The sequence below is a fragment of the Rhinoderma darwinii genome, chromosome 10 (genome assembly GCF_050947455.1).
Source record: "Rhinoderma darwinii isolate aRhiDar2 chromosome 10, aRhiDar2.hap1, whole genome shotgun sequence".
In the NCBI taxonomy this organism is placed as follows: Eukaryota; Metazoa; Chordata; class Amphibia; order Anura; family Rhinodermatidae; genus Rhinoderma; species Rhinoderma darwinii.
In genome coordinates this window covers 45,484,771-45,509,244 of record NC_134696.1, presented here as the reverse complement: position 1 = coordinate 45,509,244, position 24,474 = coordinate 45,484,771, and the positions used below count along the sequence as shown (strand labels likewise).

The following is a 24,474-nucleotide window of genomic DNA, read 5'->3' as shown; positions in this document are numbered from 1 at the left end:
TTTTTACTAGAGCTTGTAATATTAAGGGCTAGGCTGATGGATACATGCAGACCAATACTCGTAGCGTAAAAAACAGGACAGAGGACAGAGGGAGCGTAGCGAAAATAACTTAGTTTAAAAGGTATGTATTTGGAAAACCCCCTTTAAAAAACCTGCGTTTGCCTTGAGGATGGATTGATAAATAACTTAATAGATAGATATGAGATCGATATATAGACAGATAGATATGAGAAATATTAAATAGATAAATAAATACATACATAGATATGAGATCGATAAACTATCTAATTTGATTCTTTCTTATTTCTTTCTCACACGGCTGATCATATAGTTTATGATGAAAATGCAAGGGGACGAGCAATTATAGTAACGATCGCTCGTCCCCATACATAACTGATCATAGCTCCTTGTAAAAGTAGCAAACTAGCGCCGATCAATGAGCTGTCTCGTTGATCGGGGCTCGTTTTTACAGCTCAAATTGGCAGGTGTAAAAGGACCCTAAGAAGGGGCTGTTACAACAACACCAACAATTTGCCAGACACCTCAAGATTATCAACTAATTTCCGCTAATCAAGCTTCAGATTTTCCCATACCACATTAGCAGGATTTCAGGACCATTGATTGCCAAATGAATGTTTACTTTATTACTAAAATAATTACTTGTTTCTAAAGCATGACTACAATTTCAAATAAAATTTTAATGCAAATCTGTTATATACAGTGCTTTATTAACCTTTCATGCCCTGATGTTTATTTCCATCAGGCTCATCCTCCTGCCACCCAGCTGCCCACTGTATAAATAAAAATTCCTAGGGTGTCCTCTTTTTCCTCTTAATTTTGTAATTCACTGTGAGAGTATCTCCCTCATAAACATGCATGCTCGCATCAGCCAACCATGCATGTTTACTGCCATAAATAGAGGCCGGGGTATAAGCTAGGGAACAATCGAAATCCAAAGTGCAGCATTTCTCAGGAGACAGTAGCACATGCCCCATTACCCATTCGATTATTACAGATATTTATATATTGTGTCTAGCCAGCAATGATATCTGTACCACACCAATGATACCTGTATCCAATGTAGAAGACTGCAGCAGGAGACTAGGGGGACCAGGCATAATTATTTAACATTAGGGCAAACTTACTGCGGTAAAGCAGATTGTGTTGCAGGTTCCTATAGCAGTAACATGGACTCTTTAGCTGTTAAAGCTGCACTCCTACCTGTAATAATAGACTACAACTTATTTATATACAGTAGTTATAGTAGATGCTCATATTTGATTTCTTTGATCACCCAAGCTCCAAGTCTATAGGTGCTAGGCTCCTTTTTTACGGCCTACTGTATGATGAGCACGTTTTACTGTGAGAATAGCAGGGTGATTATTACTCTCTTTACATATACTGTATCTACATAATATTTGACTAAAATCATCAAAAGAGCTTTGTTCTCAGGTGATGTAACAGTGAGAGCTGGGAAGTATACAGTACAAGTTCCATCAACCCAGGGGCGTAGGTAAAGGTTCATGGGCCCCGATGCAAAAGTCCTTCTTGGCCCCCCCCCCCAACTTGATCTCATGGCTGACGGCCAGCAGCTTTCAGCTGCATCGCTGAGTCTCCTAAGTGACCAACAATGCAGCACTAGCAGCCAGGGGCGTCACTATGTTCTTGAAACGTCAGGAGCAATAAGATCACATATGATAGGCTTAGATACGGCGGCTCAGCAGACAGTATCGCACATGATAGGTTTAGATATAGGGCCCAGCTCGCTGACACTGCGGCTCCATCGCTCCAATGCTGGACCCAAGAAAGGTAAGTATAATAATTGCTTTGCTTTTCTGTTACAGATTTTGTTGGTGTGTTTGTGGTTTTTTACAGGTTCGGTTGTATACAGAGCAGCTGTATCGTGCGCTAAGACCCGAATCCGTCAGGTCAGTGGCATGGACGGGTTCAGTGCCATCGTGATCTTCATGTCCTGCGTGTCTCTGACATGCAGGATCGAGCTGTTACCGATCAGTGTGATCACATCTAAGGTCATAACTTAGATTTGATCGATAACAGGTAGACACGCAGGACCCGCTGACACTGAACCCGTCAGTCCCGCTGACCTAACAGATTCAGGTCTCAGTGCAAAATACAGCTGCTCTGTATACAGGATACAAAGCAGTTGTATCTCAAAAAGTAAAAATAATTTTTAATAAAAAGTATATAGAATCTTGCACAAAACACACTGATAGACATTTTTATTTAAAAAAAAAGAAAGGATTTCCCAGGTGTACAAAGTCTTTAAGCCTCAGTCTAATTGCTTTACTGAAGGCCTGAAGAAAGGGCATATTACAGAAATATTACATATTACTGGAGAGCACACTATTTATAACCAATATTCGGGCGTAACAATAGGGGATGCAGGGGTAACAGTTGAACCCGGGTCATGGTGCCTGAGGTGCCAAATGGCCCTTTGCCACATTAGAAGACACTAGTATTATAAATAGTTCATGGAAGGTGAAAGCTCTGGTACACATTTTGCATTGGTGCCCAAGAGCTTCAAGTTACACTTGTGCCAGTACTTACACTGACCATATACATCCCAATTATGTGATCCAATCCAACAATTACATTTTATTATGGAGCCCCATGGTTACTTGCTGTGCCCCTTTTGCGTGCATTCAGTGACATCACTTTTTGCAGATTTTTTTGCTGTGACATCAGTGACTTATCTCTGTACTGTGACATCACTGTGTGCATTATTATTGTGTTTTGACATCAATGTGACATTACTTTGTGCAATATCCTATAGTGTAATGCCAATATTTGCATAATTCCGTTGCTGAACTTCACTGGGTAGGTTATTCTTGCACTGTGACATCACTGCGTGAATTATCATTATGCTGTGACATCATTGTGTGCATTATGCCTGTACTGTGACATCACTACATGCATTATCCTGCTACGGTGAGGTGACATCACAATATGCATGATTCCAGTGCTATATATTTGATTTACATTGGGAGAATTATCTCTTTACTGTGACATTACTGTGTGTATTATCCTTATGCTCTGGCACACTGCAAGCATTGGAGTTGGACTCTATCTCATGTTTTGCTAATAGAGTAAAACACAGGAAAGTGGAGACAGCCTACTTGTTGGATGGGGGAAGTTTAACATGAGCCTCCTAGGCTTTACTTATTTATAATTTGTTTATACTTCTTTCCACCTTCAATTACCTCCGTAAAATCACAGTGCAGTGATCTCCAGGGCACTAACTGTTGATCAGGCTGTCAGCAGACTGTTGACCTGACCGTCAGCCCATGCATTGATGTCCTGTGGTTTGATGGAGGAGGAAGGTACTGGCAGTACCTAGATATTTCTAATGACACTTTTTTAAAATATCAGTGGAGCTCACCGCATGGCTTAAAACGAGGTTCAACTTTTTCAACAATTTCTCGGCTTGTGTGGGCAACAAGAGAGCACTCTCCTAATCATAGGAGAAACAGCGGGGAAAATCTATAAATATTCTTGATGGCGTAGGCTAAAAACAATGCTAGTTCTTCATAATTGAGAAAACTAAGATATGCTTAATAAAAATAGCATTCAGCCCGAACGCTATATTTTTCAATGTATTTACGCCATAAAACTGATAAATCTGCCCCAATTTTAAAGGGGTTTTCCCATGACGGACATTTATGACATAGCCAAAGGATATGTCATAAATGTCAGATAGATACGGGTTCCACATCTGGGATCCGCACCTATCTCTAGAACGGGGCCCCCTAAATCCCGTTCTAGCGTTTGTGCACACGATGGCTCCCGGCCACTTCTTGATTAGATGGCCGGGAGATACAGAAACAGCGTAACTCACTGAGCTACACTGTTTCCGTAACTCCCATAGTAGTAAATGGCAGTTACGGAAGCAGCGTAGCATGCGAACAACGCTGTTTCCGTAACTATTATTTAGTTCTATGTTAGGTACGGAAACAGCATAGCTCAGCGAGTTATGCTGTTTCCGTAACTCCATACCATGTCCTGACCATCTAAACAGAAGTGAGCACAAAAGCTAGAACATGGTTTAGGAGACCCCGTTCTAAAGATAGGCGCGGGTCTGAAATGGAACCCGCATCTATCTGACATTATCCTGTGGATATGTCATAAATGTCCTTCATGGGTAAACCCCCTTAAAGGAACAGTGTCACCACAAAAAAAAAAATTCATGTCAGTTTAATGTTAGTGTTTTATTAAAAACGTTTTTATTTATTTGTGTGTTTGTGTGTTACTTTTTTCTATTTTTTCACTTTTTCTTCCCTATGGGGGCTGCCATTTTTTTTTCCATTTCTGTATGTGTCGATTAACGACACATACAGACATGAAATACGGCAGCCACAGTCCCATAGGGACTGCGAACGGGTCCCGTCCCATCCACTTCTGTGTACGCCGTCTGTGTGGGAACTGCGCATGCGCCGCTCCCACACAGTCCAATTTGAAATGCGCGCCGTCCGGCGCCATTTTCCTGTGGACCGGAAGTCGCGGCCGGACAGTAAGATTACTACTTCCGGTCGCGGCTTCCGGACTTGTGCACTTGGACCAGCGGCAGCAGACGGAGCGGATGGGCCGGAGGGAGCTGCGGCGGCAGGAGCAGGTAAGAGATTTCTATGTATGTTCGTGTTTGTGTGTGTTTACTACTGTATGTAAACCTACTACACTGTGTGTTAGCTCAAAAAATGGCGACACACAGTGTAGGAGGTTAGACCGTTCAATCCCCTCGTTTATCCCGGCACTAGCCAGGATAAAGGAGGGGGGGATTCTCAGAGCTCACTAGAGCGAGTGCTTTTTTCCCAATTTTGCAGCAAAAAGCAATGAGTTTGCTTTACCACATGCAATGCTGCAATTTTGGGAATAGCTCCATCTAGTGACCAGCAATGGGAAATATTATAAATTAGAATCTAATTTATAATATTTCCTGACTCGTGAAAAAAAATAAAAAAATTTGAACAATGTTTAATCACCTACACGCTAAATGTTTAATTAAAAAAACAAAAACATGTTTTGCTGGCAACACATTCCCTTTAAGTATGTACACTTCTGTATTAAGTACATTCTTCTTCATGAAAGCCCTGAGATTGTAGCAAAGTGGCAGAATTAGGAGATGATGTATTCTATATCAGAGAGTAGAACTACATTTGGACTTTAGCCCCTGGGTCACCATTTTCTTAAAGGTTAGGATCCCTTCAAGGGATTCATTCCTAAAGTGCCAAGGTAGAATAAAAAATTCTGATTTCTATTGTAAAATACAAAGGCTACAAAAGAACACACGCTATTTTCCAATACATGATTTTACAACCTTACTTTAATGACATCACATTTAATCTCAGGTGAGACCTCTATAAATGGGTTAAAACAACAGGACACACCCTAAGAATGCACTCAGTATCATAATAGGGCACCATAGTAAGTGTAAAGTGCAAAAGTTCAGGGAACAAGTGAAACTGGTGTCATACAATATGACCCATTCTGCAATGACTTAAAGGAACAGTGTCATGGCAAATAATTTTTTTTATATGTTAAAGATGTTAGTGCTTTAATAAAAACGTTTTTATTCATTTGTGTGTTTGTGTTTTACTTTTTCTTATTTTTACACTTTTTCTTCCCTATGGGGGCTGCCATTTTTTGTTCCATTTCTGTGTGTGTCGATTAACGACACACACAGACATGGAGTACGGCAGCCACAGTCCCATAGGGACTGCGAACGGCTCCCGTCCCATTGACTGCCGTGTACGGCGTCTGTGTGGGAACTGCGCATGCGCCGCTCCCACACAGTCCTATTCGAAATTGGCGCCGTCCGGCGCCATTTTCCTGTGGACCGGAAGTCGCGGCCGGACTGTAATATTACTACTTCCGGTCGCGGCTTCCGGACTTGTGCACATGGAACAGCGGCAGCAAACGGAGCGGACGGGCCAGAGGGAGCCGCGGCGGCAGGAGCAGGTAAGAGATTTCAATGTATGTTAGTGTTTGTGTGTGTTTACTACTATATGTAAACCTACTACACTGTGGGTTACCTCAAAAAATGGCGACACGCAGTGTAGCAGGTTAAACCTTTCAAACCCCTCGTTTATCCCGGCACTAGCCAGGATAAAGGAGGGGGGGATGCTGAGAGCTCACTAGAGCGAGGGCTTTTAACCCAATGTTGCAATGCTGCAATTTTGGGAACAGCCCCATCTAGTGGCCAAAAATGGGTAGTATTATAAATTAGAAATAATTTATAATATTACATGGCTCGTGCCAAAAAAAAAAAAAAAAATTTGAACAATGTTTAATCACCCACACACTAAATGTTTAATTTTTTAAAAAAATACATGTTTTTAGGGCAACACCATGCCTTTAACAATGCCAAAATAAATTTTTTGTATTACAAATTGCGACTTTTGGGTCTTTTACGCCAACCTTGCCACTTTTTAAAAACTGACATAAATGATAGGGAAATCTATGTTAGCTCCCAGGCATAGATTTAGCTCTGTAGGGTGTAGCAAGGTGGAGGCCTGTGCTGGAGTGGAGGAAAGAAGACAAGCAGTGAGGTGAGCATCAATTTTTTATTTTATGTCCGATGGGTTGGAGGGGAATGGAAAGCGCATGGCCGCGGTCGTTGAACCACTATTGTGGCGCACGGCCAGCAGAAAGATGTGACAGATTAATTACTATGACGATAACTCAAGAGAAATTTGATTGTAGCATATTGTAGCTAGTACAGTGGCGTAGCTATAGTGGTCGCAGCGGTCTCAGTTGCGACCGGGCCCCTAAACCTGGGGGGCCCACGGGCCCCCGTTGCCATATAGCATGCTTATTAAATTCATTTTCTCTGCTGTGACGCCAGCACTTCCTGGTTACGGTCACATGGTACACTTAGTGTACCATGTGACTGTGTTGTCACGTGACACGTCTTCCAGTCAGTGCAGTGGAAGAACCAGTGCGGAGGACTCCAGATGAGTTGCAGAGTCTGTATTGTAATGTGTTGTGTTGTGTTGTATTGTGTTGGCTTGTAATGTATTGTGGTGCCTTGTAATGTATTGTGTTGTATTGTGCTGTTTGCGGTGGAGAGGGGGGGCCCGTTACATTACAGCCCCTCCTCTCTCCACCGCAAACTGCACAATACAAAACAATACAGTTCACACTGTGGGTCGCGTCCTCCTGGGGATTCGCGTGAAGACCTCCGTGGGGTCGCGAGTCACTCACGAGGTCCCGGTTCCATTCAATGCTGATGCAAGGAGCTGACGTCTCCTTGATCCAGCATTCACTGTGCCCTGAGTGGCTTGACGAAGGCTGGCGGGATGTAGCAACATCATCGCGCCTGTCTGCGCCGAGTCACTCATAGCACACAACGGAGGAGGCGAAGGATCCTCCACCCGGCGTGGGAACGAGGATAGGTAAGTATTTATGTTATTTGGGGCTGATATGGCATGGGGGCTGATAAGATGGGGGGACATTATACTGCATGGGGGCTGATATGGGGGAATTATACTGTATGGGGGGCTGATATGGGGGGCATTATACTGCATGGGGGCTGATATGGGGGAATTATACTGTATGGGGGGCTGATATGGGGGGGCATTATACTGTATGGGTAGCTCATATGGGGGACATTATACTGTCTGGAGAGCTCATATGGGGGGAATTATACTGTATGGGGAGCTCATATGGGGGCATTATACTGTATGGGAAGCTCATATGGGGGGCATTATACTGTATCGGGAGCTCATAGCACACAACGGAGGAGGCGAAGAATCCTCCATCCGGCATGGGAACGAGGATAGGTAAGTAATTATGTTATTTGGGGCTGATATGGCATGGGGGCTGATAAGATGGGGGGACATTATACTGCATGGGGGCTGATATGGGGGAATTATACTGTATGGGGGGCTGATATGGGGGGCATTATACTGCATGGGGGCTGATATGGGGGAATTATACTGTATGGGGGGCTGATATGGGGGGCATTATACTGTATGGGTAGCTCATATGTGGGACATTATACTGTATGGGGAGCTCATATGGGGGGAATTATACTGTATGGGGAGCTCATATGGGGGCATTATACTGTATGGGAAGCTCATATGGGGGGCATTATACTGTATGGGGAGCTCATATGGAGGGCATTTTACTGTATGGGGAGCTGATATGGGGGCATTACACTGTATGGGGAGCTCATATGGGGGCATTATACTGTATGGGGAGCTCATATGGGGGCATTATACTGTATGGGGAGCTCATATGGGGACATTATACTGTATGGGGAGCTCATATGGAGGCATTATACTGTATGGGAGCTGATATGGGGTGCATTATACTGTATGGGGAACTGATATGGAGGGGCATTATACTGTATGGGGAGCTCATATGGGGGGCATTATACTGTATGGGGAGCTCATATGGGGGGCATTATACTGTATGGTAAGTTCATATCGGCGCAAATTAGAGGAGGTCATCATCATCAACTGCCACGATTTCCTGGTCTATAAGAAGGCCCCTGGCCTTCTAATCCTTGCCTGAGCGTTGTTAGTTTTCCCAGTCTGTCTTTCAAATGGTCCCTTAGTGTTTCCCATTCCTGTTGTTACCCGTGCCTTGTTCCCCGTTCGCGTTTCCCGTGCTGTGCCTTAGTATCAAGTCGTGCCACGTCCGGTGTCTTCTGCCACATCCAGAGAAATCTCCCACGTCCTGTGTCATCTGCCACGTCCGGAGGAATCCGCCACGTCCTGTGTCATCTGCCACGTCCGGAGGAATCCGCCACGTCCTGTGTCATCTGCCACGTCCGGAGGAATCCGCCACGTCTGGCGCAACTTGCGGCTCCTGTGTCATCCGCCACGTTTGGCGCTGTCTGCTGCAACCATCTCCATCTGTGCCAGAGCTGCTGCCACCGTCTGGACTATCCAGGTACCCTTGTGCGGGACATTGTATTTCTGGGGTGTCCTGTTGTTTGGCCAGCTGCCTCCCCGCTATGGCGGTACGGCCTAGTGGGTCCACTAACCCGCTTCGGGACACATTATACTGTGTGGGGGCATTATACTATGGGGGCTGTTGAGCAAAGCGTCTGGGCATAGGCGCGCGCAGTGGTCTGATGATGGTGGTGTTAGGGAGGGGTAGGGGGGCCCAAGCTGAATTCTTGCACCCGGGCCCATGAGCCTTTAGCTACGCCCCTGAGCTAGTACCATATAGGAGAAAAACAATTTCAATAATAAATAGTTCAGTAACTTTCTAATATACTTTGTGTTTTTTCTATTCCTCACTATTTTCGCAATCTCTTTTTGCTTTGAGTGAATGGTTACATACAGAGGCTTGGGGCTGATAAGATGGGGGTGCATTATACTGCATGGGGGCTGATATAGGGGAATTATACTGTATGGGGGGCTGATATGGGGGGCATTATACTGCATGGGGGCTGATATGGGGGAATTGTACTGTATGGGGGGCATTATACTGTATGGGTAGCTCATATGGGGGGCATTATACTGTATGGGAAGCTTATATGGGGCATTATACTGTATGGGGAGCTCATATGGAGGGCATTTTACTGTATGGGGAGCTGATATGGGGGCATTACACAGTATGGGGAGCTCATATGGGGGGCATTATACTGTATGGGGAGCTGATATGGGAGCATTATACTGTATGGGAGCTGATATGGGGGGCATTATACTGTATGGGGAGCTGATATGGGAGGCATTATACTGTATGGGGAGTTGATATGGAGGGGCATTATACTGTATGGGGAGCTCATATGGGGGGCATTATAAAACCTGTACAGACCAAATACTTCTTTGATTCTGAGCGTTTGCTACTATTGTAACTTTCAGTAACTTTGTAATATATTGTGTTTCAATTCCTCACCACAGATAACACACAGTGATAACTCTCTGAGTACAAATAATGTAGTAGATTTCACGTGCTGCCCTATGTAACACCACATATAACACACAGTACTAACTGAGTACAGATAATGTACTAGACGTTACCTGTAGTCCTATGTAACACCACAGATAACATAGTGATAACTCTCTGAGAACAGATAATGTCGTAGATGTTACCTACAGTCCTACGTAACACTCTGGGGATAACACAGTGATAACCCTCTGAGTACAGATTATATAATTGATGTTACCTGTTGTCCTATGTAACACCACAGATAACACAGTGATAACTCTCTGAGTACAGATAATGTATAAACTAGAGAACATATATATCAAAATATGAAAAAATTGACCATCTTTATTAATAACATCAAAAACCAAAAACAAAAACAGGGAATCTAAAATAAGTCCTTGTCTGGATCACCAATACATACATTGATCAAGGTATATACATACATTTTGTATATATTATGGAAAGATTATTAGATCAATGTAACTCCAACATAGGATGCATCTATGTTAGTGGGTTGAGATAAGAATAGTACAAAAGCAAAGTCTGAAAAGCTCAATGTAAAAGCTTGTGTTTGCTTAAAGTGACTAGTGCATTTAGATATGTGGCATAGAGCCTAAGCAGGCCTAGCTGATGCACTTACCCATGTTTAGGAGACTGTCAGTGTGACCCAAGGTGTGAAAGAGCGCCCCGACGCGCGTTTCGCCTGTAGCTTTATCAAGGCCCCTTGAATAAACTTGAATGGGTGGTTGAGATCTGTCTCCCCCCTTGATGTTTACATGTCCTGTGAGACTTCTTGTCTAATCGTACAGATAATGTAGTAGTGTTACCTGCAGTCCTACGTAACACCACAGATAACACAGTGATAACTCTCTGAGTACATATAATGTAGTAGATGTTACCTGCAGTCCTATGTAACACCACAGATAACACAGTGATAAATCTCTCAGTACAGATAATGTCGTAGATGTTACCTGCAGTCCTATGTAACAGCGCTGATAACACAGTGATAACTCCCTAAGTACAGGTAATGTAGTAGATGATAACTATACCCACAGCCACATATAAACACACATACACACACACACACATATAAAAAAAAATAATATATATATATATATATATATATAGGGCAGCAGGGTATATAGGGGGCAGCAGGGTATATAGGAGGCAGCACAGATATCTTAATTTCATCTGTTCTACTTTACTATTCAACACACTTTTACAAAGAGACATAAACACATGCAGAGACAGAGACACACACACACACACACACACACACACACACACACATCACACTTACCAGAGCCTCTTCCTCTGCGGTACACACACACACACACACACACACACACACACACACACACAATGTAACATATATACATGTATACACACACAGAGACACATATACACACAGAGACACACAGACACACATATACACTAACCATCTCTCCATGCTGATAGGATCACAGGCTTCTTGCAGGACGGGCTGTGGGCAGAGCTTCCACCTCTGCTCCTCGGTTCTTATTTACTCCGTGTGTGTAACTAAGAACAGAGCACAGAGTAGAGGCAGAGCCCAATGGCGCCCCCTACATGCTGGGAGGGTTCAGCGCCCTGTACGCTCGCACAGTTCGCACACCCGTAAGGCCGGGCCCTGGTTACACCCAGGGGCTGGAAACTTGTGCATACCTAAAACATCTCACATCTGAGAGTTTGCTAAAATTGTATCCAGTCTAGGCAGTCATCTAGTAGCGCACGAGCAGGGGACCCGAGAATGGATGGGAAGGGCGAAGGCCCACAAAATGGCTAACAGGCCTTGCCACTCTCTCAGGGCTTGCTCACAGCTAGTGATGAGGGGGTTTGCACGGGTTAACGAAGATGTCAGTCTGTACAAATCCGCGTCGGGTTCTGTTTGGGATTTCCATTAATCTATTCCGTCAGCGGGAACAGATGAATTGAAAGCCGAACGAAAACTATAACTTCCGTTTGCATTACCATTGATTTCAATGGTAATGCTTCCATTTCAGTTGGTTTCCATTTGTTTCCGTTCCGTAAAGTTTCTATTTTTTTTAAAAACAATAGTGTAGTCGACTATGCTATGTTATGCTAGTGAAAATTGTGTTGCAGTTCCAGCTGTGAAACAACCGGAGGTATCACCAGTTAAAGACACAGTCGGGAATGGAAGCTGTATGTATTTACAGTTCCCATTCCCGACTGTGTCTTTAACTGGTGATACCTCCAGTTGTTTCACAGCTAGAATCTCATCTTTCATATGCCACCAGAACCACTGTTCTAGGTGGTCCACAGCCGGAGATATGGCTATTCGAAGTGATTGCCTTCCCTCCAGTCTCAGTCTCTCACAGTAGGGCTGGGTGATTAAAGGAATCCAGAGCCGGCGTACTGGAGCAGAGCCTTTACTAGCGCTCTGCCCAGGAATTCAGCTCTGCTCCGGACATCACTATCCATATATTGACAGTGATGTCTGAAGCAGAGCAGGAGTCCCAGGCAGAGTGCTAATAGCGCTCTTCCTGGGACTATGGCTCTGGGGTTGCCCCTGACATCACTGTCCATATATGAACAGTGACGTCAAGGGCTTTGAAGCGGAATCCCTGGTCAGAGCGTCAGCAATGCTCTGGTTGGGGATTCCACTCCTACAGGGAGCCCCCAAGGTTTTACCTACAGGGATGGGAGGCTGTGTGGCACTACCAGGGAGGGGGCTGTGTGGCACTAAGTGGGAGGGGGCTGTGTGGCACTACCAGGTAGGGGGGCTGTGTGGCACTACCAGGGAGGGGTTCTGTGTGGCACTAACTACAGTGGGCAATGGCAGATCCTCATATGGGTGGTTCGTGCGGCCACCCGGGGCCCTAGGCTCCCAGGGGGCCCATGGCCCCCAAACCGCACATAAGTTAAAAAAACTATCATGGCCTGCTGCCTGTCACGGTCATCTGTCCCACCTGCTGCTGCTGATGAGGAGGAGGTGGGGGGGCATGTGCAGGGGAAGTACATTTCGGCCAGGGAACAGGGGGCGGGCGGCACAGCACAACACATCAGCGGTACAGAGCAGACTGTCATAGAGAGTGATGGGCAGTTGCTGGAGTCTCTCTTAATGACAGTCAGCTCCTCTGTGCTGCTGTGCACTGTCTCTCCTGTCTAAACCACCAGCAGCTGCCTGATAACGGCAAGACTGCAAGTAGGAGGTAAAGAACCTGTGGTGACATCACAGTCACATGATTAAGGCCCTGCAGGCTGTACACAAACACCACCGATGAAGAGGCTCTGGTAAGTGTGGTATGTGTATATAGGGAACATAGTGTAAGTCTATATAGTGTGTCCTGTGTATATAGTGTGTGTGTGTGTGTATATAGTGTAAGTCTATATAGTGTGTGTGTGTGTGTGTGTGTGCGCGCATGTATAATGTAAGACTATATAGTGTGTGATGTGTGTATAATATAAGTCTATCTATAGTGTGTTGTATATAGGGTTTATAGTGCATTAAATGTGAGTCTATATAGTGTATATAATGTAAGTGTGTGTGTATATATTGCATATTGTATAGTGTGTAAATAGTGTGTATAATGTAAATCTATATAGTGTGTGTGTGTGTAGTGTATATAGTGTAAGTCTATATAGTATGTGTAGTGTATACAGTGTAAGTCTATATAGTGTGTGTGTGTGTGTGTGTGTGTGTGTGTGTGTGTGTGTGTGTAGTGTATATAGTGTAAGTCTATATAGTGTGTGTTTTGTGTATATAGTGTAAGTCTATATAGTGTGTGTATATAGTGTAAGTCTATATAGTGTGTGTTTAGTGTATATAGTGTAAGTCTATATAGTGTGTGTATATAGTGTAAGTCTATATAGTGTGTATACATAGTGTAAGTCTATATAGTGTGTGTGTGTGTGTGTGTGTGTGTGTGTGTGTGTAGTGTAAGTCTATACAGTGTGTGCTGTGTGTATAATGTAAGGCTATATAATGTGTGTGTGTGTGTGTGTGTGTGTAGTGTATATAGTGTAAGTCTATATAGTGTGTGCTTTTGTGTATAATGTAGGTCTATATAGTGTTTGTGTATATAGTGTAAGTCTATATAGTGTGTGTATAGTGTATATAATAGAAATCTAAATAGTGTGTGTATAGTGTAAGTCTATATAGTGTGTGTGCTGTGTGTATAATGTAAGTCTATATAGTGTGTGTAGTGTATATAGCGTAAGTCTATATAGTGTGTGTATAGTGTACATAATGTATGTCTATATAGTGTATATAGTGTAAGTCTATATAGTATATAGTGTGTGCTATGTGTATAATGTAAGTCTATATGGTGTGTGTGTGTGTGTGTGTGTGTGTGTGTGTGTGTGTGTGTGTGTGTGTGTGTGTGTGTGTGTGTATAATGTAAGTCTATACACTATACATCAGCTCACGTACGGATTCAATGGACCGTTTCCAAACCGTCATAGAAAAAGAACTACACAACCTCGCAGACAGTCTTAAAAACAAACATCCAAAAACAAACATGTCAACTAAACTTAAAAAAGCAGTAAAATCACTACAAGAGAACAAGGATATAACTATTAAAATGTCAGACAAAGGTGGCAATGTCACAGTTTTGAACAAAAAAGATTATGAACAATCAATTATCAACATGCTATCAGACGAAACTACTTATAAAATCTTGACAAGAAATCCTGTCGACATAATTAAACACCAGATGAAAAAACTGCTGGAAGACGGTTTACAAGACGGTTTCATCACCCAGAAACAAAAGGAGTACATGTACATCGAACAACCAATTACTCCCATAATACATGCGCTACCTAAGGTTCACAAACAAACAGTACCTCCACCAATGAGACCGATAGTATCTGGTATAGGATCAATCCTAGAAAAGCTATCTGAATGGCTAGATACCTTACTACAGCCCTTAGCACAAAATACACCTGGTTTTTTAAAGGACACAAAACATGTCCTCAATATATTTCATAACAAAATGTGGGAAAAAATTTTTTCCTGGCTCACATGTGATGTTGTGTCACTTTACACGTCAATTCCTCATGAAATAGCCTGTACTGCTCTGAAATTTCATCTGAAGAAATACAGTACATATGAAATGAATTTCCAAACCTATATAATAGAAGTACTCATGTTCCTATTAACCAATAACTATTTCCAATTTGACACGAAATATTACTTACAACTAAAGGGAGTGTCCATGGGGGCCAAATTTTCCCCATCAATAGCCAACATAGTAATGTCATGGTGGGAACATTTTCACATTTTCTCACCCAACAATTTGTACAGCAATTGTATAGAATGGTACGGTAGATATATCGACGATATTCTGATTATTTGGAAAGGAGAAATGAACATCATACCTGAATTTGTAGCAGCACTCAATAACAACCAGTGCAATTTAAAATATACCTACCATCATGATACTTCACAAATCACATTTCTAGATTTGGAACTAAAAGGAGATGAAGGTTTTTTCATTTCAACAAAAACCCATCGAAAACCTACAGCCACCAATAACATCCTTCATGCAAAAAGTGATCACACAATACACACCATCAGAGCCATACCTTTGGGTGAAATGCACAGGGCTAAACGAAATTGTACCAGCCAAGATCAGTTCGAGCTTGAACAAAAATCAATACAATCAAGATTACTAGAACGCGGTTATCCAAAATGGACACTGACCAGAGCTAGCAACATTATAAATCAAAAATCAAGAAATCAACTCCTTAGTCAACCTAAAACTTTAAAGAATAAACAAGAATCACAATCAACCAACACTCATCTTACAGCAAAGCAATCAATTTACCAAAATAAAAAGTATAGTTAACAATTACCTGCCAATCCTCATGGAGGACGACACACTACGAACAATTCTGTCAGGAGGTTGTAGGATAGTAGCAAAAAAAGCCTCCTCTTTGGGCAACACTCTGTCTCCCTCGCTATACACATCCAACACCAATACAACAACAACATGGTTAGAGACTAAAGGCTATTATAGATGTGGCCAACATCCATGTAAAACCTGCTCTTATGTATACCCAACAAAAAACTTTAGCAATTCTAAAAAAACAGACAATTTTACAATCCAAAATTATATTAACTGTAATTCACAGTCAGTTATTTATCTAATTGAATGTACAGAATGTCAACTCAAATATGTTGGTTGTACAATTAGAAAATTTAAGACAAGAATTTTAGAACATCTGAGCTATATAAGAAACGTAAATATTGTCAATATATCAAATGCGGCCAAGCATTTTATTTCTCACCACAACAGATCCACTAAAAATTTCCGTTGCTATGCCATTGAAAAAATACAGCCGCCAAAGCGAGGTGGAGATATTAAACACAAAACTCATCTAAGAGAAGCGTATTGGATATATAGGCTAAATACAAGATACCCAGAAGGCCTTAATTTAAGGAAAGAATTGATGTATCTCTACTGATTCATTTATACCTAAAATGGGCTCTAATCGAGCAATACGCCATCACGTTATTGAAACAAGACCAAGCCATTATATCCAAACCACCCCGAGGTATCTATACAATTCCAACTCTGGAATTTTTAAAACAAGCACCCCCCCACATGTACAGACATAATATTTGCTAGTTGCCTTGTACACACGAATAGTTACACTATCTTAGTTATGTATTACGTAAGTTTCCCCACGTTACCAGATACAGTTGTGGTCCAACCTACACTTCCCCACATCCTATCCTCGCTAAACTACAATCAGAGCCCAGGTCCTATGCTTACAAAACCAAATTTTACAGGACATATAGTCCTATATCGCAATTTGGAACATACAATACACATCTTAACATCCAAAAAAACTATATACTTTTCAAAGTGGGTAAACTGTCATAGTACTAAAAATGATACAATGGTAAAAATGCAAGGTATAACAATACTTGCACAGAACAATATCTAACATTGAGAAACGAGACAGGCAAATAAAATCCATATTCTGTCAAATCAATGATGACTTTTACTACAACCATCCCCATATAAGATCATAGTTTTGTATAAAATAATTTTACTCACCGATGTGTGATGATAGATCTGGACATGATGTGAAGTCGGGCTGTCGAATACGTTCCGGAGTTGTATTCCAAAGCGAGTCCTGAAACGCAACCAAATCAAATAAAACTTTAACAAAAAGACAAACACACATACCCATGGAACGCAACTAAATCAAATAAAACTTCAATAAAACGACAAACACGCTATCCGACAAGCCTTTGAACAAACACACACACATACATACAAAAATAAAGCAAAGTAATACAATGTTATAACATTAACAACATAAACAAAGCTAATAAATTATTTTGCTTCATTTACCTAATAATTTTTCATGGTAGCAGGAGACTCATGTCCGATGTTTGCGTTCCACCACAATACAACCGTGAAACGCAATCACTTCTTCACTCACCAGCTGTTCCTGCCATTACGGCATATATAAGACAGCGCGCTCTTTTTGAAAATTAACCACAGCCAAGTCTAAGGACGCAGCGCCGTCCGAAACGCATAGGCCACAGAGGATACCCTCTCTCCACTTCATGCACACCCTGGACCTATACCACTGGACTTCCTTTTAACTCAGGACATTAAACTTGGAAACATCTAATTCCATTTTAAATGCATCACAGCGCTGGATCCTATCTCCGTTTTCCTGTCTCCTACTCTATATAGTGTGTGTATAGTGTATATTGTGTAAATCTATATAGTGTGTGCTGTGTGTATAGAGTTTATAGTGTGTATAATGTAAGTCTATATAGTGTAAGTGTGTGCATGTAGTGTGTGTGTATATAGTGTGTGGTTTGAATGTATAGTGTGTGGTGTTAGTGTGATTTGTATATAGGGTGTTCAGTTTAAAAAAAAATGTTGTGTGTGAAATGATTTCCCACCCATAGAGCCCTCTGCAGTAAGTCAAATGCTCAGAACCTCCCTGCAATATAATCTCCCGCATAGAGCCCTCAGTAGTTATTATACTGTAAGAGGGGGTTCAGAGTGTCTGACTGACTGCTGAGGGTTCTATGGGGGGATAACTCCTTCCCCCAGAGCCATAAGAGTCAGACGCTCAGACCATCCCATAGAGCACTCAGCAGTCAGTCAGATGCACTGGGGAGGGGTGTCTGACTGCTTAAAGGGTAACAAAATTTTTTTTAAAAATTGACATGTCATAGTGACATGTCAAAAGTTCTGATTGGTGGGCGTCCGGATCCTGAGACCCCACCAATCGCTAAAACAAAGTGGCAGAAGCACTCAGGTGAGTGCTGAGCCACTTTATTTCTGATCGTCTTTCCTCTGATAGCCGAGCAAGCGGTTTACGGGCTCAATAGAAAGTCTATGAGTCCGTACACCGCTACAAGGAAAGATGATCAGAAATTAAGTGGAACAACGCTCACCTGAGCACTCCTGCCACTGTGTTTTAGTGATCGGTGGGGGTCCCAGTGATCAGACCCCCATCGATCAATACTTCTGACATATCACTATGACACGCCAAATGTTTTTTAAAAGTTTAGTTACCCCTTGGGGACTGAATTTATTGGTCTGAGTTAATGTATGGGCCTGGGGTCTTAATTTGCTTAGGGGTTTGGTCTGGGGTATAAAACAATTTAGGATGTTTAGTTTCTGAATTTTTGTGTTGCTATAGACGCTGAAAATGGCTACAGAATCGAGGGGCAAAGATTTCTCATCAGGAAACTCTGCAGTCATCAGGAGAAGTCGCGATAACGGTCTGTGTCAGATGGAGAAGAGAAGAAAAGAGAACAACTCCCATTGGAGAAGAAATCACTTGTGAGTAATTTGATTTATAGAAGATCTGTCCCCTTTCCTGACAAGTCTGTTATGGGAAATCCTTGTATTCTATAAAAAGTCTTTGTGTACCCAGGACTAATAGACAAATGCATGTTTCCATTCCCATTGTCAAGAGGATGTGTGATACACTGTGATACTGTCAGCAATGGTTGGAGACTGTCAGTATGTAGGTATCACGGTTCTCACCCGGTTCATTTGTGGATCCTCTGTGTCGTGTTGGCATTAACCCTCTTTTTGGTCAGTGCAGAAATAGGAGCTGTCATAGAGGAGAAGTGAGGAATAAATTGGCGGTAATAATTTGCGAATCCCAGCAGGCGTTGGACAGCTTTGAGTCCTTGCGGACGAGACCATTTGAGAATTGAGGATAACTTGGCTGGATCCATTTGAAGTCCCTGGTCGGAAATGACATAACCCAGGAAAGGCAGGCTGGTTTTCTCGAAGAGGCATTTCTCCAGTTTATCAAACAGAGAGTTCTGTCGCAGACGCTGTAACACTTGGCGCACATGCACACGATGAGTCTGGATATTAGGATACAAGATTAAAATGTCATCAAGGTATACCACCACACAGCTGTACAACAGATCTCGAAAAATTTCATTAACAAATGCCTGGAAAACCGCAGGAGCATTACAAAGTCCAAAGGGCAGGACAAAGTATTCAAAATGCCCATCACGAATTTTGAATGCGGTTTTCCATTCGTCTCCCTCACGAATACGGATGAGATTATAAGCTCCACGAAGTTCTAGTTTGGTGAAAATTCTCGCCCCCTGTAGGCGGTCAAAGAGTTCAGAGATCAACGGTAACGGGTACTTGTTCTTTAACGTAATATTATTCAACCCACGGTAATCAATGTAAGGACGCAGGGAGCCATCTTTTTGCCCTACAAAGAAAAACCCTGCGCCAGCAGGAGAGGAGGACTTACGGATGAATCCTCTCTCCAGATTCTCTTGGATATACCGAGACATGGCCCGTCTTGGGCAAAGACAAAGGGTAGACTCTACCTCTGGGAGGCGTGGCATTGGGGACCAGGTCTATGGCACAGTCGTATGGTCTGTGAGGTGGCAGCGATTCAGCTTGTTGTTTGCAGAAAACATCAGAGAAGCTTTTATATGGAGTAGGAAGTCCTGCTGGGTTAGGTTCTGCAGACTGAGGCATGGGTGGGCGAATTGATTGTAGACAATGTTGGTGACAGAAGTCACTCCAGCAGGTAATTTGACCTCCAGTCCAGTCAATAACAGCAGAGTGCTTCTGCAACCATGGTAGACCCAATAGCAAAGGGTTCAGAGAGTTCTTTAAAACATAGAAGGAGATACGTTCCCTGTGCAGTGCCCCTGTTAACATGAAAATGGGCTCGGTGATAAGATAGATAGTTTCCCGTAGACGCCTCCCATCCACAGAAGCAATGGACAAAGGTTGGGTTAGTTCTTGAACTGGGATTTTGTAGCGATTAACCAGCGACTGGCACAGGAAATTCCCAGCGGATCCGGAATCTAGAAAGACTTGGACGCAGAAAGTGGTTTCTGCAAAGGACAGTTTAGCTGGTATGGTCATCTTTTGAGAGGGTGATACTCCACCTAGGGTAGCCTCTCCTACTTGCCATAGGCGTTGGAGTTTTCCGGCCTTACTGGACAGTCCTTGAGGAAGTGCGTTTTTCCACAACAGTATAAACATAAGTTCAACTTGCGTCTATTCTGGCGCTCCTCAGGCGTGAGTCTTGTTCTCTCCACCTGCATAGGTTCATCCGACCGAGAGGAAGATGAGGCAAGAAGAGGCCGTTGGAAGGTTGGTGCCAACCACGATGTCCGATTGCCCCGAGCAGATTCTTGTTGTCTCTCACAAAAACTAATGTCAATCCGATTGGCAAGAGAGATCAAGTCATCCAAGGATGGTGGAAGGTCCCGGCCAGCAAGTTCATCCTTGAAGCGGCCCGCTAGACCCTCCCAGAAGGTAGTTACTAGAGCCTCGTTATTCCACTGGAGTTATGTAACCAGGGTGCGGAATTGAATGGCGTATTGACCTACAGTGGAGGTTCCTTGCTGGAGCTTGAGAACAGAGGAAGCTGCTGACGATGCCCGACCTGGCTCTTCAAACACCCTTTGATATGCGGAGAGAAAGTTCTGAATATTATACAGTATGGGGTCGTTGCTCTCCCACAGGGGCGATGCCCATGCCAGCGCTTCGCCAGAAAGCAGGGACAGGATGTAGGCCATTTTAGCCTGGTCTGAGGAAAAATGATGTGCCATGACCTCAAAATGGATGGTGCATTGATTAACGAATCCCCTGCAGGTCTTGGGGTTACCCTCATAGTGGGCAGGTGTAGGTAAATGTAGTCCAGGACTGTAGACAGGAGCTTGCGGTGGTGGTGGCGGTGTCGGAGGAGCCGGAGGCGCAAGTTCGTTCAAGCGAGTGGACACGTTTTGCAAAAGCTGAAAAAGCTGATCTTGGCGAACTCTTTGTCTAGAAAGTTCCTGAGCCATATCAGCCGCGTCAGACAGGGCTGTGTCAAGGAGATCCATGGCTTGTTCAAATCACGGTTCTCACCTGGTTCGTTTGTGGATCCTCTGTGTCATCCGGGAGATGGTGCTAGTAACCCAGGGCAATGCTTGGCACGGCAGGTTTAGAGGCAGTCGGAGGTATAGGCCAGAAGTCAGGACAGGCAGCAGGCGTCGTTACGGATATCGATAGCAATAGGTCAAGGCAGGCGGCAGGCAAGGATAGTCAAGTTCAGGCAGAGGTCAAAAATAGGAAATCCAGACAAAGGCAGAAGGCAAGAAAACAGGGAACCAGAGTACAGGGAAACTCACGGGGAACTTGGTTGAACAAGCAAGGATTGAGAGGAAGGAGGATCCTTAAATAGGAAGTCTAGGAATTTTGGCATGTGCTGGCCCTTTAAGAGGGAAAGAGTCAGCGCGCACGCCCTCTAGTGGCTGCAGCCGCACATCGTGGATGACGGCCGTTGAGGGAGGTGACAGATGCAGTTACCTAACGACGCCCAGAGCCTGCAGAGCGTCCGGATCGGGTAAGTGGAGCTCGGGATGAGCATGAGGAAATGGAGGGTGCAGGAACCAGAGCAGAGACCGTGGAAGAGGCGGGGAACAGCGTGGCAGCCATTACAGTAGGGACACAGGCCTTTGACAAGGGTAATCGTAACACATTTGTCAATGCTCACACAGAAAGGTGGTGTTTAATATAGAAAATGGCGTGGCAGGGCGGTGGTGGAGAAGGGGGGCCCAAGCTTGTGGAACAGCCTATGGTCTACTTAATACACCACTGACAGTGGGCATTAAATCTATGGGGGTACAAACTGGGGGCCTAACTTTATTATGGGGGGCATAAACAGGACCTAACTTCTAGATGGGGGCACAAAGTGATGTTTTCTGCCATTTTACTGCTGTCGTGAGTCCCCCTGCAAAGGGGCCCACTAAGTCTGTCCCAAGGGCCCACATAAACCTGGAGCTGGCCCTGATTGGTGGGCAGGGTTAGAGAGGGCCGGCTGGCTATTTGTATATAAAGGAATGGGAGGCAGGGCCTAATTCTTTCTGCATTTTATAGGCTACATCTGCTAGATGAGTGAGTGCCTATATGAGTTGTTCCTCAGAGCCCCAGCTGAGCTAAAATAATGGCCTTTTTAGCATTTGTTTGTGCCCCCAACACACTTTTAAACCAGTACCCTCACTGTATCCCTACATATATCCCTACTGCACCTGACCACTTTATACTTTGCTGTTTCTGCTACCAGTATATCCTCAGGTTAGCTTAAAAGCTATGTACACCTTTGACATATAATTTTTATATATATATATATATATATATATATATATATATATATATATATATGTGTATCAGTGTGTTTTGTGCAACTTTCAAAATACTTTTTATTAAAAATTATTTTTTACTTTTTCAGATACAGCTGCTTTGTATCCTGTATACAGAGCAGCTGTATCTAGCGCCTAAACTTTTATCCGTCAGGTCCGCGGAATTGACGAGTTTAGTGTCAGCGGGTCCTGCAGGATTGAGCTGTTAACGATCACATCTAAGTTCATAACTAAGATGTGATTGATTACAGGTGGATCACGCAGGACCCACTGTCACTGAACCCGTCAGCAAATGATATAGCTGCTCTGTATACAGAATACAAAGCAGCTGTATCTCAAAAAGTAAAAATAATTTTTAATAAGATCTAATTACAAAGTTGCACCAAACACACTGATACACATTTTTATAAAAATATTTGTATTTCTGATAGAAAACAGTATTTGCAGAGGTTAAAAGTTGTGAAGTTACGCACAATTATCATAGTAATATATGCTAAAAAGTTATTTATATAAATAAAATAATTTATTAATTTAAGCACTCCCATGAAAATTTTTATTGCTTTGCCCGTTTGTAATGGGCATCTTGTACATGTATATGATATTTATTTCCTCACCGAGTATCTAGCTTTCAATACATAGACTTACATAGAGAAACTGGTTTCCGGTCCACACATAAGATGCTGTGTGAATCGGCGAGTCCGTTTACTTATCACGTGATCGCATGGGGGAGCCGAATGGATCCTATGTATTGAAGGCTAGACGCTCGATGAGGAAATAAATATCATTTATGTGTACAAGATGCCCATTACAAATAGGCAAAGCAATAAAAAAAATTCATGGGAGTTCTTCTTTAAATTATCTCTTGGTATTTTTTACGTTTATTTAACAGTAATAAGAAAATCGAGATTCAAATCGAAAACCTAGATTTTATTTTTTGGCAAAATCGCCCAGCCCTATCTCACAGTGATCCTCTGAGCTAGCACAGTGCTGATAGGACAGCGTCAGAGGCTGTGAGGTAGCTCCACCTCAGGAGAATCGCTGGTAGTGACACCCACATGGCAAGTATAGCTTCATTTGCATATATAAAAAAACTCATAACTTTTAAAATAATAAACGTTTTGAGACACAGCTTTCACTAGCATTAGCAGTGTGACAGCGCCTATTAGATTAGCTAGGAGATTGGGCATTACTAAACTAGTGACAGATCCTCTTTAGGGCCTCGCACACGAACGTGTTTTTGCGGCCGCAATTCATCTGCAAATCTGCAGGAGAATTGCGGCCCCATTCATTTCTATGGGCCCATGCACACGACCATGGTTTCCACAGTCCGTGAATTGCCTGAGAGCCTGGAACTCAAAAAAGATAGGACATGTTCTATATGGGCTGCATTTTGCGGTCCAGGCTCATTGAAATGAATGTACATGGTCATGTGCACAGCCCGTGATTTGCGGGCGGCCTGCGGATGGCACTCCACGGCGTCCGAGGCACAGGTTATGGGCTGTGCACTCCACTACGATCGTGTGCATGAGGCCTAACTTCACAGATTATATAGTCACAGGCCCTTACAATGTGATCTCTCTCTTTCCTGCTTTTTCTCCTCAGTGAGCTTCTCTATCCTGTCTTCAGGGGTTCAACTTCCATGCAAAACTCGTCACTACCGGCTCCAACTGTCAACAAGCTCCAACTGCCACTCTGAGGGGGGAGGACCCACTATATATAAACTAAACTCCTCCCACTTTCTCCCAAAATACCATCTTGCATAACATAACATCATAAAATACATTTACAACACATTGTTCTGGGGACACTGCAATCTGTAAACTGAAACAAACTATTTTTGCGTAGACACAGATGCCTGATACGGTTTTTAGAAGATAAGTAATTTTGTAGAATACCTTAGTATTTAGAGATATCATTTTGGTGGGAGAAGAAAA

At 43.1% G+C, this 24,474-nt stretch overlaps 1 protein-coding gene across 1 annotated transcript in view; it reads right to left on the bottom strand.

Annotated features, from left to right (window-relative positions):
• Window positions 1–24,207, bottom strand: part of LOC142662018 (transient receptor potential cation channel subfamily M member 4-like) — a 132,237-nt gene extending 108,030 nt beyond the window's left edge. The window contains exons 1-2 of the mRNA XM_075839829.1: window positions 24,107–24,207; window positions 16,947–17,025 (exon numbers count right to left, since the gene is read on the bottom strand). The gene's annotated coding sequence lies outside the window, so the exon portion shown is untranslated. The remainder of the gene's footprint in view (window positions 1–16,946; window positions 17,026–24,106) is intronic.
• Between the last annotated feature and the right edge of the window lie 267 nt (window positions 24,208–24,474).